The sequence below is a fragment of the Pan paniscus genome, chromosome 8 (assembly GCF_029289425.2).
Source record: "Pan paniscus chromosome 8, NHGRI_mPanPan1-v2.0_pri, whole genome shotgun sequence".
Lineage (NCBI taxonomy): Eukaryota > Metazoa > Chordata > Mammalia > Primates > Hominidae > Pan > Pan paniscus.
In genome coordinates this window covers 33,279,153-33,297,596 of record NC_073257.2, presented here as the reverse complement: position 1 = coordinate 33,297,596, position 18,444 = coordinate 33,279,153, and positions in this window count along the sequence as shown.

The window sequence follows — 18,444 nt, the reverse complement described above, 5'->3', positions numbered from 1 at the left end:
GTAGAGGAACCTCCTTCTCCCCAAAGCAGCAGGAGGTTCTTATGAAGGATCAGGAATCAGAATGGCTTTAGATGCCTCAAAAACAATACTGGAGGGAAGAAGTCAATGCAGTAAACTTTTGATATCCCAAGGGAAAATGATTTACACTAGAAAATAGAGACATGTTCACATCAAGTCTTTGTCAAATTAGTTCTCCACACATGGATGTTCTTGAGAATATGCTCCACCAAAACTATGAACTAAACTAGCAATAAAGACACAGGATCCAGTTATAGGAAATCCAAACCCAAGTTGGTGGTTAAGAAAGAGCCAGCTGGGGACTGGGAAGAAACCTGTCCAGACTAGAACAGGTCACATGTCACCAGAGATGAAATAAAGATGCAATCAGTAAAATTAGCTCATGTGTGAAGCTTAGACACTGGAGGAAAAGTTTGCAAAGTTAGTGACAGACATTTGCACAACTAAGCAAACACAAGTGTGATGATTAACTTCAAGTAAAACCAAAATATTGCTCAAAAAAAGGAAAAGTTATTATAGATTAATAAGTGACCCAGCATTGACCTAACTATAATAAGGTAAATACTGTATAGTAATCTAACTAAACTAATTAAGATGATACTTGGGGGTCAGTCAGGTTGAGGGAGAGTGAATGAGAGTGAATCTTGATTTTCCATAGAGAGAACCCATTAGATAGCCTCAAAATAGAAATATTAAAAGTAACAGCATGAGCTATTTAGAGTTATGGAAGTAACTATGTGCAACAGCAACAAAAAATCTATCAGAATTTAAAACAATTTTCTCTAGAAAGGGGAGAAAACTCGGATATATTGGACAAGGTGTGAGGACCCTGTTTTAAGCACATTAGGAAGCCCATGGCCTTCCTACTATGCTTAAAAGAATTATGTGCATCTACAATTTTGATGAAATTAAAAGCCAAACTGAAATATGCAGAATAAAAGAACCAAAAAAAAAAATGACAAAAACGTCACACGTTGTTCATTCATAATTCTGCCCAAGTAATTGTTTTTTCAATAAGTCTGACATTAATCTTTTAAGCTCATCTCCCAAGATCGCGCATTTGTTTTTAATTGATTTCCATGGAAAAGAAGAACATCTAAATGAACACATAACCTAGAATGTTATCTAGAATTCAAGTGAGTAAGTTGTTTTCAAACAAAGATGATTTATGATTAAAAATGATTTGCTGATTTGCTGTGTGAATGTGGTAAGAGTTCTTTTGAATGTTGAGTGTTTGATGAGCCTCATGATCACAGAGCATCTTCAGACAGTGAATTTTGACATGAAACAAAGTGGTCAGCACCTGCATCTTTTGCTGGTGCTCTGGAGCTTATGACACCTGCATACTTATCAAGTGACATGATTTTCTGTTCCTAAATGTAAATACATTAGCTTATGATTCACAAATAGAAATGTGCTCAGTTAATAGCCACCAAGACAGAAGAAAAGGCAAAAACCTTAAATGTCATAAAACTCAGATGTCACTTTATATCAAGGATATGGCTAAGAAGAAACCCTCAATATATTTATTAGGTTATTGGTATATATCATCCTTAAGTTTATTAAGGCCTCTGCAAGGAAGTTACTGGCAAACATCTATGCTGGCTTTTCAGCTGTTGGAGTGACGTGTGTACAAGCAACAATGAAATTGTCATTTGTCAAATTTTGGGTTGAGATAATACTAAGCTTTAAATCTTGTTACAGACAATTGGATGGACTCTTTGGGATTATAAATTTTATAATTTTTCCCTATAGAATTTCAAAACAATCCTTAACTGGGTAGAGCAAGAGTAGGGTAGATGGGTGGGAGACACAAGGAAAAAGTGAGAGTCACTGGGATTGTTTTTAAGCAGAGAGACAGGGAACAATGGAAAAGATGGAGGGGGAGGCAGAAGTTGTGCTCGTGACTTTCTTTCGTTTGTTTGTTTTTTTCATTTTTATTTATTTATTCATTTAAGATGGAGTTTTGCTCTGTCATGCAGGCTGGAGTGCAGTGATGTGATCTCGGCTCACTGAAACCTCTCCTTCCCAGGTTCGAGCAATTCTCCTGCCTTAGCCTCCTGAGTAGCTGGGATTACAGGCATGTGCCATGACACCCGGCTAATTTTTGTATTTTTAGTAGAGATGGGGTTTTGTCATGTTGGCCACACTGATCTTGAACTCCTGATTTCAGGTGATCTGCCCACCTTGGCCTCCCAAAGTGCTGGAATTACAGGCATGAGCCATTGTGCCTGGCCATGAGTTCCTGTTTAGTTGCTTGTAAATCTGTGCATAGTTTGTGTACTAATAGCATTACCTCTACCCCAATATTTCACTGTTGAGTTCTATGGTGATATGGATTCAGAGAATCAGGGGTTAGGTTTGAGTCAGACATGGTTCACTTGGTTCACATCTTACTAATGGAGTAGTCTTGGGCAAGTCTCAGCTTCCTCCTATGTAAAATTAAGTTAAATTTTAGATATAGTATGTGGAATCATATTCATAATTATAATAGTGTGCTGCTGTGAGGATCAAATGGTATAATACATGAAAAGTACTCAGCACATTGACTGGCATGCAGCAGACACTCAATAAACACTACAAAAATGATGGGGATGGGAACAGAAAGGTAAATGGAAAGAAGAGAGGAAAACGGAGTAAGTCAGGGAAAAATTGACGATGAGAATTCAGGCTCTTTATGTTCTTCATTTCCTTTCTGGCTTGTCTTCTAAATTTTGTTTTCTCACATCTGACTGCAATAAAGAATATGTTTGAATTCAGTTACGTGCTTTGGTCATTAGCTTACAGCTATCTATAGATGTAATTCATGATACTCTCAGCTCTGGTGAAACCGGAGTGGATTATGTAGAGAGAGATGGGTCGCTGTTAGTGAAATTCATCACTCATGCACTGAGAGTATTGTGTGAGTCGGTGATTGTGCTGGGAACTCTGGGAGGAAGATGGGCAAGGCTCATGTTCTGTCCTTAAGGTGTCAGGTTTACTGGAAATCACATTATTTCACTTCAGTTCAGTTCAGTTCCACTCAATTCACTTTATTTTAGTTGACTTCATGCTTCAGCCAGTTGTAGAATGAAACTGGATCTTAAAATAGCAGCACAAATGATCAGAGGGTTCTGATCTTAGGTAGCTGTAGTTTGAGAGGAAAACAAAAAATCTGCTAATCAGCTTGAGTCTTCTCTGTTCTTATCTGATTGTGAAATAAAGAGAAGTCATCTAGCAAGTAAAGGGGCTAAGATGTATCATTCATATCATCACAAAAGATATAATCCTGAAAGAACAATAAACGTTATTTTTATAAAGGTGATCAAGAATTCTCAGCAAGTGATACATTCTGCAAAAAAGAATTTTTCAAGAAAGGTTCATAAGCTCACCACATGAATTCTTTATTTTTTCTTTCTGTTTGTATCCACTGTTACATATATGTGTATTCACTTCTCTAACTTGTTTGTGATTAAGAGTTTATTGTAGCAAAATTATAGCAAATATATCCATTATGGTAAGTTAGTTAAAGCAATTGAATAACTAGAAAGTTGTGTCTTAATCTGTGCTTTAAATTTACTTTCTTCCCAAAAAATTATCTTTGAACCGAAGAAATAATTAAATGTATATTATATATGTGTGTGTGTATGTCTGTGTGTGTGTACATTTTTTTTTCTAGACCACCGGGAACAAATAGTCTGACAAAGTCAGATTTATAACGACCAAATCCTGGGAGATAAATAATAAAGCTGACACAGGAGAGACAAAAAGGTCATCAGACCCCTGGTCCAGTGAAAAACTCACACAATTGGTGACAGGGAAGTCTTGAGTAGGTGAGATTCATGGGGTCTCAAACATACACATTATTATGGAGTTAGGGTCTCAGTTCATGGCAACGAAGGTCTTAGCCAACTCTCTGTAAAACCTCCAACTTGTGACAGGCTAATGGGTTAGTCACAAATCACTATCAACAAACCCAGAGTCTGACAAAATCACATGTATTGAGTCAATGCAGCAAGGGGTGGCCTTTGGGAAGAGCCAGGAGTGCTGCATGATAGGAGGAAGTGTCTTTCACAAGGTCTGGGTTCTAACTGAAGAGCTTGGAGGAGGATCCAGCAGAAGCCAGTGGGGATCAGTTCTGGATTAGGACAAATGAAGATTAGGGATTATGCCGTGTCATGAGGCAAGGACATTTAGCAATTCTGGATCCCCAGGAATAGATGAGTTACAGCAAAGCATGTCTGTGGGCATCATTAGTGACAAGGCAGAGGTGATTCAGGAAGAGGGTTGTTATGGCCTTGAGCAGCTACTGCATGACCTTGGGAGAAATAGGGTTTCCTGTTAATTACACAGCTGGCCTTATGTAGCTGTCCTCTCCACTGGATTAGCAGAAGGACTCCTTGTTTCTTTTTCAATCTGAGTTGATTTTCACTCTTTCATTTCTGGAGAGGTTCACTTTCTCTCTTTTTCTCTCTTTCTCTATATATGTAAAATTTATATTTTATATCAATTATGCATATGTATACTATTTATATATTTTATATTTACATTTTAATTTAAAATTATATACATGTAAAAATATGTATCATTTGGGAGCAAAGACCCTACTATCTATTCAAATAGTGAAATTTGATGCTAATAGATGCCTATAGGTTTCAGGTAAGAGAAAATTCTATTTTTAAGCTGAAGAGAACCGGTGAGTTGGAGCTGAATCTGGAGCTTCTAATCTATGATTTTTTAAAAAACATATATTAGCACATTTTTCTGGATGTTTTAGTGGAGAAAGGGTTGTGATAGATTATCGAAAGGTTCAAGATTAAACATCCTTGATTTTCCAGGGAACGCTCTCTGCAGCTTTTCCTGAAGCCGTAGACCTGCTACAAAGATTCCATGCCTACTCAGGAGAGAAATTAGCTGCTGTTAGTGAAAAAAAAATCTGCCCACTCCACAGGTGTTGTCCACACACTGAGGGCTGAATTTACGTATTGTTTGACTTCCTGACACATCAAAAGATTGCATGACATGGGAGAGGTATGGTAATTATTTCCCTGTCATTACATGGAAATCTTGGTGATGAATGGAGAACCTCAACTGGCAATTTATAAGTTGTGTGACCAATATGTTTCTCTGGGAATAGATAAATGTCTTCTTTTGTCAAAATCCTATTATTCTTATTTATTTGATTGACTCATGTTATCAAAGAGTTTCTATGATAGATTGGGAGGAATTCAGTTTTATTTATTATTTATTTTTATGTTCAAGAATTGCTGGGCATTGTGGCTCACGCCTGTAATTCCAGCACTTTGGGAGGCCGAGGTGGGCACATCACTTGATGTCCGGAGTTTGAGACAGCCTGGCCAGCATGATGAAACCCCATCTCTACTAAAAATACAAAATTAGCCGGGCATGTTGGTGCAGGCCTATAATTCTAGTTACTGAGGAGGTTGAGGCAGGAGAATCACTTGAACCTGGGAGGTGGAGGTTGCAGTGAGCAGAGATCCAGCCACAGCACTCCAGCCTGGGTGACAGAGCCAGATTCCATCTCAAAACAAACAAAACAACAACAACAAAAAAACCCAGAATGTGTTGCCTGGAAGCCACTTGTAGGGAAACTGTTAGTACCTCTTCCTTTTGTCTGTACTTTCACAATGATTTGGGGTCTTCCAGAAAAATGGGTGCAATGACTTTGAACTAATAATACCACATTATCTCAGTGAAACTGTTTGAAGATTATAGGATGAATTTTCTTTACCCTTTTCTGCAAAGCAATGGCAAAGTCATCATCATTGTCATCATTATTATCATAATCATCATCATAATGATATCATCTTTATAATTGCGGTCAAGTTTTCATTACAGTGACATTTTTATCAAGTATGAAAGACTTCAGATTAAACTGACCTTGGTCTTGCCCTCTGGGGAACTAAATTGTAAAAAAGAAGAACATCATAATAAAATGGATACAAGTCTGTAATTAAATAAACATCAAGAGATTAAATGTGCATTCATTTAGTGTCAAAAGCTTATGAAATTAAGCAAGAAAAAAATTGCAGGCTTACAAAGTTTGGCTTCTGATAATCTGTTTCACTTTTCAATATTTAAAATAGACTCAATATAATTTTTCCCTCTACCATCTCTGTGTTTGGGTTGCTTATGTTTCAATTTTTAGATTTTATTTCTCTAAGCATAACCAGATCAGAAATTATTCTGTCTTCCTTTTAGAATAAAAGTAAAATCAGAGATAATGCATTCTAAGATTAATTTCTGCCTCAGTTAATAAACATGCAGCAATCCTTATACTTACAAACAAATGTATCACACTAATGCCTGCTACATATTATATTTTAGGAATTAATGTGAAATATGCATTATTGAGAATTGTAAACATGTGCATTCCTTAGTATCTCAGACTCATGAAGAGCAGGCTTTCCTTCTGGGTTAATTCAAACCAGGCATGTAATCTGCGTATCCTTGATCATTTGGTCCAGATTGATCCATGAGTGGATATAGGATAAAACTTTATGAACAGGGTTCTGGAGTTCACACCATTTAAATTCAATGGATCTTTATGATTTGTGTGAAGATTTATTTGTTTAGACATATATAACAGCATAGCTCACCTTATCCACGTCAGAGTTCTGTGGAAATAATCACAAGACAATTTACCTGTAAGTAGAGAGCTGTAGGACATTAGGTACAATGGTGAGTATAAAATTACAGCAATATTGAAAAAACAAATGATATTCTGCCACCTCCATAGTATTATTTACAATGTAATCTCAATATTTGAATGATTTTACATTTCCAACCCATCTAAAATTTTTTCTCAACATAAAATAATACATGCTTATTAGAATAAATAATAAAAGTAAAATTTTATAATTCTATCATTTAGAGAATCTGTATTTCCTTTTGGCCTCTTAAAATCATTACTAGCTTGAAATACATATATTTCTTTGTAAAAATGTTGAAATCATATTGTTTTTGTACATTTTTTCATTTAACATTTTATCAGAAACATTTCCCAATATCATTAAATAATTTTCAAGGCCTGATGTTTAATGAGTACCCATTTTTCCATTGTATAGAAGCACCATTTTTTCCCATTTCCTTCCTATTATGCCTATTGTATTGTGCTTGTTCCTATTGTTCTTGTAGGTAACAATTCCTTTTGAGGATTCCCCTTTAGTATAATGTAGTACATAACTGTGGTGATGTATACGTGTGCGTGTGAGATGAGAGCACACCAAATAACCTAAGATAGGGCCTAAATGGAAAAAAATCCCTATAATTTTATGTAAGTATTTGAGCTGGCTTAAGAAATGCTTTTGAACAAGTTGTCTTTTATTCGTTCGTTAACTATGTTTTGTAAAATGTAGTGGTTTAGAAATAATTAACCCATTGTGGCTAATATAGGTATCGAAGATTTTTCAATGTTGTGATTTAATTTGCTTGACTAACTTTAAATTCCTCTATCATCTTCTCCCTATGACCTCAGGAAATCTTGGTATCAATATTTAGGAAAGGAGTAGGGTAGGGAATAAGAATATGTTGACCTAACGTATCCTGATGGCTCAACATGAATTCCACATAGTTTAGCAATGCCTTTGGGGACTGTATATAATTCGATGTTTACAGTTTTGATAAAATGAAAGGTGATACAGTACTGTATATTGTACTAGCTAAAACTTATAGCAGAAAATCAGTTGTTAAATTGTGGAGAGAAACAGCACATAACTACTGACGGTGGAATTCCCAGAATGCTGGACTCACAGCTTCAGTTCAACGAACAGAAATCTACTGATGAGTTGAATTATCCCCGATAGCTTTGATGTCCAGAAAATCATAAGATGAAAGTTGGAAAGAAGTTGGGAAGTTGGAAAAATGGAATAAGAAAACTGTTTTTAGTGTGAACATAAGATAAGAAAGGACGTATAAATTCTGAAAAGCATTTTGTTAGACCCCCCTCTCTGTATATATATATGTATAGTCGTGAGCTCCATAACGTTTTAGTCGACAATGGACTGCATATATAATGGTGGTGCCATAAGATTATAACGCCATGTTTTCCCCTTCCTCTCTTTCTTTCTTTCTTTCTTTCTTTCTTTCTTTCTTTCTTTCTTTCTTTCTTTCTTTCCTTCCTTCCTTCCTTCCTTCCTTCCTTCCTTCCTTCCTCCCTTCCTCCCTTCCTCCCTTCCTCCCTTCTTCCCTTCCCTTCCCCTTCCTTCCTTCCTTCCTTCCTTCCTTCCTTCCTTCCTTCCTTCCTTCTTTCTTTCTTTCTTTCTTTCTTTCTTTCTTTCTTCCTTCCTTCCTTCCTTCCTTTCTTTCTTTCTTTTTCTTTCTCTTTTTCCAAAGTCTCACTCTTATTGCCCAGGCTGGAGTGCAATGGCATGATCTTGGCTCACTGCAACCTCTGCCTCCTGGGTTCAAGTGATTCTCCTGCCTCAGCCTCCCAAGTAGCTGGGATTACAAGCAACCGCTACCACACCCGGCTAATTTTTGTATTTTTAGTAGAGATGGGGTTCCACCATGGTGGCCAGGCTGGTCTCAAACTCCTGACCTCAGGTGACCCACCCACCTTAGCCTCCCAAAGTGCTGGGATTACAGGCGTGAGCCACTGCTCCCAGCCTACTTTACCTTTTCTATGTTTAGATACACAAATACTTACCATTGTCTAACAATTGCCTACAGTGTTCAGTATAGTAACACACTGTACAGTTTGTGGCCTAGGAACAATAGGCTACACCATGTAGCCTAGAAGTGTAGTATGCTATACCATCTAGGTTTGTGAAAATATGCTCTATGACGTTTGCATGACAGTGAAATTGCCTAATGATGCATTTCTCAGAATGTATCCTTGTTAAGTGACGCATGACTGTATACACACACACACACACACACACACACAATATTTTACTGCCTCTTGTAGTAAAATAAAGAGTGAAATACAGTAAAATAGTCTATCTACTATCATACAGTAAAGAGTAAAATAGAAGAGAATCAGCTTTTGAAATAAGAAGGAAACTTAGTATTCTACCACTAGATTTTACAGTTGAGGAACTGGGACTCTGGGAATGGAAGTGGCCGGATTCTGACCATCCAGTCCAGAGTGGTTTCCATGGCACTATAGACTTACAGGATGAGATGGATTTTGGTTGTTAAATTATGACAACACTTTTTACTCTAAGAAGTCACTATAACTTACAAAGACATGCATCTTCCTAGTAACTACTGAATTTCTAGGTTGTAGTCATTTCTTCAAGAATGTTATTTTAAGTCTTTACATTGGTGGTGATACAGAAAAAGGGGGGAAAAACAGAAAAGGAAGTCTTCTGTCAGTAAGGTCAATTATCCAGGCTGATGACTATTCCTATCAAAACTCATTTCCTGGGTAATGACATAGTTTAAATACTACCAATATGCTGATGTCTCCAAGATGTAGTTATCTAATTCTGACCACTCCCTTAAACATCTAACTTGTGTATTTAGGTGACTGCTGGACACTCCATTTGGATGTCTAATAAGATAATCCAGTGTAACAAAACAAGTTTCAAACTTAAGCCTGGATTCCCCATTACCCAAACTTGTTCCTTGCCCACAATCCCCTTTTCAGTAAATGGCCACCCCATTTTTGTAATTGTTCCAGTCAATACATTTGAAGTCATCTTTGAGTCTTCTCTTTCCATACCTGGCATCCATTCCTGTTGGCTCTGCCCTCAAAGCATATCCCCAGTATGACCTTTTCTGTCTGACTTCATGACTGTCAGTCCCAGCCACCAAGCCCCTATTGTCTGTCTATTGCAAAAGCCTCTCACCTTGTTTTCTGATTTCCCTGGTTACTTCTCAATAGTCCATTTTCCACACAGCAGCAAAAACAGCCCATTATACTCAACATCAGAGCAAGTCACTGCCTGCTGACCTTCCTCCAAGGCTTCTCATGTCAATCCGAGTCAAATCACCACTCTTTACCATAGATAAAAAGACCTACCACAGGTTAAGAATCCCTTCTCTAAAATGCTTGGGACCAGAAATGTTTCAGATTTTGGAGTTTTTTTGGATTTTGGAATATTTACATTATCCTTACTGGTTGAGTGTCCCAAATCTAAAAATCTGAAATCCAAATGCTGCCAAATCCAAAAGTCTTGAGCGCCAACATGATGCTCAAAGGAATGCTCATTGGAGCATTTCAAAGTTTGGGTTTGGGATATTCAACCTCGATCGCTTTCCCCCTTGCTCACTTTGGGCAAGCTTCCTCAGCCTTTCAGATGGTCTTAGAATACCCCACGCATACTCCTTCCTCAGCATCTTGGTCCTTGATGTTCCCTCTGCCTGGAATGCTCTTCCCTCCAATATGTATGTGGTTCATTCCCTTACGTCATTCAGGCTTCTTGTAAAGGTCTCCTCTAACAGGCCTTCCCTATCACCTTACCTAAAATAGTGCATTCCAGCACGTTTATCTCTTTCTCTTTTTTATCTGCCTTCTTAGAGCTTTCCATTCCCTGAAATGTATATTTATGTGTTAAATTTTTTTCTCTTCCAGTTCCATTGGGATGTAAGGCCCCTGAGAACTGAGGTCTTACCACTTTTTTTCCCCTACTGCCTTCTCAGTACTTTCAATAGTCTTGGTACATCATAGGTGTCAATATTTATTGATTTATTTTAGAGACAGGTCATCCCTCTGTTGCTGAGGCTGGAGTGCAGTGGTGCAATCATAGCTCACTGCAGCCGCAAACTCCTGGACTCAAGTAATCCTCCTGCCTCAGTCTCTCAGGTAGCTGGAACTATAGGTGTGTGCCACCATGCTTGCTAATTTTTGTTCAGGCTGGTCTGGCACTGCTGGCCTCAAGCAATCCTCCCACCCAGGTCTCCTAATGCTCTGGGATATGAATGTAAGCTACCACACCCAGCATAATTTCTTTATTGAGTGAATAATGACATGTTTGAAGAGCCAACACTGGACCAATGGTTGAATTTCTAATGAAGGAAACAGAAAGTGTATCTGCTCTGGCTTTGAATAAGAGCCTGGCTCTTGTCCATTCTCTTTTCCCTCTTACAATATTCTGTGGCTCTGTGTAATTGATCCGGTTTTTCTCTGCCTCTCAGTCACCACAGTGATCAACCAGTTGATCCAGTGGCTTGGTTGTGATGTCTCTCATTTAGTTGTACTATATCTTCAATTCTCATATTTCTATTAATAGTTTTTGGTTAAGATCTATTAAAGTCAGAAAAACAAGAATGATCATGAGAAAAATTCTAAATAATTGATTAGCTATTTCTCTGTGCCAACCCTGGTGATATGTTAATTTGCCAATAATATTTGCCCACATACAGAAAAATGTTTGGTTTGGGGTTCATAAACAATAAATTAATGACAAGCAGTAATGTGGCAGCTAAATGAAAAACAGATTTTGCAATAAAAAATGCTTTTGATTAAAGCCAAAGAAATTGTTAAAAATGAATTTTGCTGTTTTTGAGTTCTCTGGCTAACACATAATGTTTTCTTCTTAACTGTCTGTTTGCTTGTTTTACATAAAACATTTGCTGCTTCATGAGGGAAAACGTTTCATTTTATCTGAAAGTTCTCTTTGATCCCTTAATTTTTTTTCTAAACTTCATTGTAGATGTGGGAAATTAAAGTTCAGCAATAATTCCCATGAGGAGGAAGGGGCTGGAAAACTAATAAGAAAACAATTGGCTTTAAGAAGGTCCAGTTCATGCTTCTCTGTGCCTTGGGCAGACATCTTTTGCCATTTACGTTTTGGGAAGGTTAAGGGTGAACTCCAAGCCTATTTTCCTACAGAAGGAAAAGCTGGCTAAAATGAAACTTTGCTACTCGCTTGCTTTTTCTTTCTCCCAAAAAATAATCATCTATATTTGAAATCCTACTTTTTGTTGGCTTAGAAAGTTACTATACTTCTGCTACTGTCATCATTTCTTTCAAACACTGTTCTCTAAGTTCAAAAAATAATTCATGTTTGTGATGCAAAACTCATTTCTGCTAATGAGAAATGAATCATTATTTCACTACAGGCTGTCTATTTATTGCAATAGAATAATTCAATCAAATTAAATAGTGAAAATATTTTTCACCAAGCACAACGAAAAATCAGCCAAACACAAAGCACATTGTGCTAAGAGAAACAGATAATTCAGTGATGAAGCTTTTCTATAGAAAGCAAAAAGCTTCTGTTAAAAAATATACACTTAATAGGCTACATGGTAATAAATTATTTTTATTCACAAAAAAGAAATAGTAGTTAATGTTTTTGTTCTAACCTACTGGGAGCCAAGCTCTCAGTATTGTTGATCTAAATTATCAAAATAATTATTTTCTTCATTTTAAAGATGGAAAAACTTTGATGTTCTAAGAGTTCATAAGCTAGGCAAGGTCACACAGCTACTAAGTGGCTGAGACTGGATTTGAATTCAGCTCTGATTATAAATATCTTTTTTCAGTGTGACTACACTCTGTCTCTCCTTCATGCTATTTTGCATCAATCTGAAAAGCTTGAGTTATGTTGATATTTCACAACCCAAATGTTTCAGCTCATTTCCTACCCCCCATCAAAGTTTTCCTATAAGCATGATGTTCAAAATGCAAGACAGAGTATCCCAAGCTTGAGTCATTTGGGAAACTCTTTGTGTGCTCTGAATTATGGATCTGCCTTTCCATTATATTTAGGCCTACATATCTTATAATAACCTAACTAGTGTCCTGAATACAACTGTGGCAAGTGATTGGAACTTACGCCTCCCTGTAGAGAAGGAAACTTGAACTTGCTTTAGGAAGAGACCCACTCTTCTTCAAGAGAACTTAGTAAAAGGAAACCAGAATTTGATATGTAACTTAACCTTGCCTTAATGATGGCATTGCCCCTTTTTCTGTCTTCTATTCAGTATTTCTGTGAATTTAGCATGATGAAAATTTTAATGAGTATTGTACCTCATCTTTCTTGCTGTTCTTCAAACTTGAGTATAAACACTAGTCATATTTAGCCCATTTTGTGTTTAAGAAAATTCTTGAGTATTCTGTGTAACAGAATACTTGAGACTGGGTAATTTATAAACAATGTAACTTTATTTGTCTTATGATTCTAGAGAATCCAAAATCTTGGAATCTTGGAATCTTGAATTTCAAGACCATGGTGACAACACCTGGTGAGGGCATTCCTGCTGTGTCATCCAAGGCAGAAGGTGGAAGGGCAAGACAGTATGAGAGTAAGAGAGAGCAAGAAGGGGCAAAACTTACTTTTATAACAACCCACTCTTGTAATAACAAATCCACTCCCTCAATAATGACATTAATCCATTAATGAGGGCAGAGTCCTCATGATGTAATCAATTACCTCTTATTAGGCCCTGCCTCCCAACACTGTTGCATGGGGAATTAAGCTTCCAACACATGAACTTTGTGGGACATATTCCCACCATGGCAATCACCTATCACCTTCTCACTTGTTAGACATAATTTTTGAAATTCTATTTCAGTAAGATTGAAAGGGAAGCTGGCAATTTTTCCATCCATAGAGTGAGAATCTGATTACTATTGGACCAGCTGGATAGTTGTTTCTCTGTAAGGGATACTAAAATACCTCCCGGGTAATGAAACATCACTGAAAATGTGATGAGAGGGATAACGTTTGTAAGGAACACTTTGATAAACTACATCAAAAGGAAAATGGAGAAATGAACAGGTAAAGCATGCTAGGTTTTTAGGACAGTGAAATTATTTTGTATGATACTATAATGATGAATGTATGACATTAAGCATTTTTCAAAACCTATAGAGTTGTGCAACAAAGAGTTGATTCTAATTTAAACTATGGCCTTTAGTTAATTATGTATCAATATTGATTCATCATTTGTAACAAATGTACCAGACTAGTGCAAGATACTAATAAGGGAAACTATACTGGAGTAGGGGAGGAGGTATATTACTCTATACATTCTGCTGAATATTTCTATAAACCTAAACAGCTCTAAAAGTGAAGTCTATTCTTCATAGTCTACAGTTTAAAGTCTATGTAAAAGAGGAAATAAGAGGGGTATGCCTTGGTCACAGTAGAGTCGTGTTTTAGTAACAATAAATGGCCCTTATTCCTAAAGTACCTTCTCAGGAGGATGGGAATATAGTTGGAAAGCTTCAGTTTTGCTGGGTGAGGTTTTAAGTGTGTTACCAGAACTAAATTGCTCTGGGCAATAGAAGAGAATGTCCTGTCTCTTACCATGTATTAAAGAACATTGATTTGAAGGGGCACCAAATGCTACGCCCAAGTGGCCACATGTTTTGGTCTCGGTAGCTCCTGTGCTCTGAGTCAGATTTGGAAGTGAATTCTGGCTTATTATCCTGGCTCTTGACTCAGCTCTCCAAGGCTCTCCCCGGTGCAAGAGCCTGGTGGGATCTCAGCCCTGTGAGTCATCCTTGCTGCCCAGACGACAGCTGCTACCAGGCTAGGACACAGAGGTTGGGGGGCCTCCTCCCTACCCTACCCTTGCAGGATGCGCTGGAGAGCCACCTTAGAATGATTCCACCATGGACCTATATTTTGACATGGTTTTTAAGAATTAATGTCTCATAAAGTGTTTCTGTATATTTTGTCAGTGAAAGAGAGACATACAGGTTCACATCATGACATGAATCCAAGATTATCTATATTTAATATTTATTCCCTAATCAGGATGAAAAGTTTCATTCCATCTTGGAGTAAATTGAAGACATAGCTGGTTCTTTATTCATTTTTCACAGATTTCCTGCATAGCCCAAAGCACTTCACGAATATAAAATTACTCAGTAAGTGGCACGAAAGCCACCTTATAAAGTAGGGATATGTTTGAGTAGAAGAATTATTTGCCTACATATCTGTATTTTTTAAAAAGCCTAAGACAAAATAGTAATGTTAAATTCAGGAGGGGCTATTTAGTTTTATAATGTCATAGAAAATAGTCTGGACAGAAATTTCATGATTGTTTCCCATTTCAAAAGTTTTGAATTTTTTATTTTCATCTATGTTTTAAATAATATTAGCTCATAATTTATAATGGACTTATTAATGGTAGTATGGTAGTTTTCCTCTTCTACCTGACTTAAAGGGAGACTCAGCAACACACACACGGACACACACAGACACACACACACACGGTGAGGGGAAGAGAGAGAGATAGAGAACAGAACACAGAGAAAGCAGGCATATTTAAATCTAAAAACAGTTAAGAAACTAAAGTCAAATTTAGGAAAGCATTATTTAAGGAGGGATTATAGACTAGAAAATGTTCAAATGAAGGGTAAAGATCATATAGCTTAACTTTTTAATTGTAAATGTTCATCGAAAATCACAAAGTTAAAGGCAGTGCAAGATTGTGAATTCTCCATATGTGAATTACTTTTCCTGCTACACACCGGAAGTAACAAAAGGGATCTCCCTGCCTTTCCAGTCACCCTAGAAGGCCCTCCCATCAGACTTTTGTCCCGTGCACTGCTCTGAAGACCTCTTGTTAATGTCCCAAAGACTTTTCTGTTACCAGAATCAATATCGTTGTCATCTTGCCTACCTATTTCGGTACTTGTTCAGTTGATCACTCTTCTTTTTTAACACTTAATTTATTGAACTTTTAGCATATCCCTATCACTGACCTGTTTTTCAGTCTCCTTAGCTCATTCATGCTCATCTTTAGGTGTCTAAAGGCTGGCATGCCTTGGGGCTCAAGCATTTTACCTCTCCTTCACCCCTCTCACCTTCTCACCTGAAAATTACTTGCTGACTATAATCCTCTTTTGGAGAAAACACCCATTAAGGTGTTTGGGACTTAACATGTCAGAACTGAACTTTTAATTCCCTCTGCTCCTTAAATTTGTTCTCTTACCATAAATGACAGCTCTTTTCTTCCAGTGACTTGAACTGAAATCTTGGTCCTCTGACTGAAATAAAAACCTCAGGGAGCTTGTAAAAGGCAAAACTGTGTTGTTGCTTAATGCATCTCTCACTGTTAATTCTCTAGCATTGTCATGAAGGTTTCAACCCTCTTTCTTGTCTATTTCTGGATTGAATGGTGTTTCCCATAGAACTGGAGCACAGGCCTGGAATGTGGATGGAATTTGGATGGTTGCTAAGTTACTTGGTACATTCTATCCCCTGCTTGCTCTTGACAGTGAAGACTTGAATGTGAGATCTTCAATAGGAAAACAAACGCTGTCGAGGCTTCCTTATGAAAAATCAGATCATGAATCAAAAGTACAAATCAGAAAAAAAACTTTAACATCCATCCTTTTTGCTTCTGGAAAATAAATGTCTCAGTATAATGAATAGAATTGAAAGATAAAAAAATGAAGGTTTTCAGAATCTTAGTATCAACACACACAGTTTTGGCTATAGACTGAGCCTCCACAAAAGTATCACACTGAACATAGGCCCTGAAGTATGGCAGATTTCATTTAGATAAAAATGCACGAAAAAGAAAGGAGCTGCTATTTTAATTCCATGATTTTTTGATACTGTCATTTACCATTCAAAAAGAAAAAAGAGAATAATGGTGTTACATTGAGAGTGTTTAGACAAGTGTTTTTTACTTTACAAGGAATGAAAGCAGGGTGCTTGGCTATCAGACTGCATTGTTGTGAGATATTTCCCTGGTCAACTATGACTCACTGAACTCTTCATACAAATGATTGCTAAGGATGAGAGTTATTAAAAGTTCCTCATCAAATGTATTGTTTTCAAGGGGTTTATGGGACCAGGCCTCCTCATTCCTAGATCCTGATATCATTAGATTGAACCTTTGGGGTATATATATGTTTTTTTCTTAATGTTGGATAACCTCGGATTTATCAGTCAAATGTATCTTTTCTTTAGACACTACACCTCATAATGACATAGAGAAATACAAAAGGGAAGAATAGCTTTAACAGGTTAACCACAAACATGAAAGTGCATAAAAATGTTGTTTATAGAAATATCAACTGCGTTAAATGATGTAGCTAAAAGATACCACATAAGATCCAGTTATTTCAGCTTGCTATACAGTGTATGCCTATTGATAAAGCTAATTAACCAAAGTGACAGGCAAAAGTAATGTATTTCCATATAAGATGAATAAAACAAGAGGAAGATAAGTGTCATCTAAATAACCCGTCTTAAACTTTTTCTCAAACTTAGAGTCTAAGGATCAATAAATGATGTAGAAACCTAAGTAAATGACCTATAAATTCATATCAAGTAATATATTCTCATTATTTCAAGGCTTTTTGAGATGGATTTTCACACATTTTCTACATGAGCACACTTAAAATTAAAAAGAAATATGAAAAATATTGTTTCATTGAATATGTTTCATTCTCTATTAGTGTCTTTTTTTTTAAGACAGGGTCTCACTTTGTCACCCAGGCTAGAGTAAAGTGACAGGAACGTGGCTCACTGCAGCCTCAACCTCCCAGGCACAAGAGATTCTCTTGCTTTAGCCCCCAGAGTAGCTGGGAGTACAGGCATGCACCATCATGCCCAGCTAATTTTTTTTTTTTTTTTTTAAATAGTGATGGGGTTTTGCCATGTTGCCCAGGCTGGTCTTGAACTCCTGAGCTCAAGGGATCTGCTTGCCTTGGCCTCTCAAAGTGCTGGGATTACAGATGTGAATCACTGCTCCTGGGTATTAGTGTCTTTTTTTTTTTCTTTCTTTCCTTTTTTTTTTTTTTTTTTTTTTTTTTGAGATGGAGTCTCACTCTGTTGCCTAGGCTGGAGTGCAGTGGTGCAGTCTTGGCTTACTGCAATTTCCACCTCCTGGGTTCAAATGATTCTCCTGCCTCAGCCTCCCAAGTAGCTGGGATTACAGGCATGTGCCACCATGCCTGGCTACTTTTTATGTTTTTAGTAAACATGGGGTTTTGCCATGTTGGCCAGGCTGGTCTCGAACCCTGACCTAAGGTGATCCGCCCATGTCGGCCTCCCAAAGTGCTGGGATTACAGGCATGAGCCACTGTGCCTGGCCTATCAGTGTCTTTTTTAGTAGTATTTAATAGCTATGGAAAAGATCAGAATTTTTATATGATCTCTGTGATTATTTCAAATAAAAAATAAGTATTGGTGTATATGTGAAGGTGGTATTTCAAGATGTTTAAGAGCAAAGAAATACAGGTCTTCAAGAGCTGTACCCAACTCTACTGCCTGCAGCTTAACAGTATTCCAGAAAGCTTGTCTCCCTGCAACAGATCCAAAAGATATGTTTTAAAAAGGTCAGATGCACTGTACTGTATAAATATAACAGCTTTTATATGGCAAAAGTACCAAGCACACAAAATATATAACTATATATTTATATAGATACTATAAATATAAAAACATTCATATAGCAAAACTAAAAATATTTGCAAGGCAATAGACAAAAGTATTATTAGTACTCTACAGATAGTGCTTACAAACTGATAAGGAAAAGACAATAAAAATTGTCAAGGTTATGAAT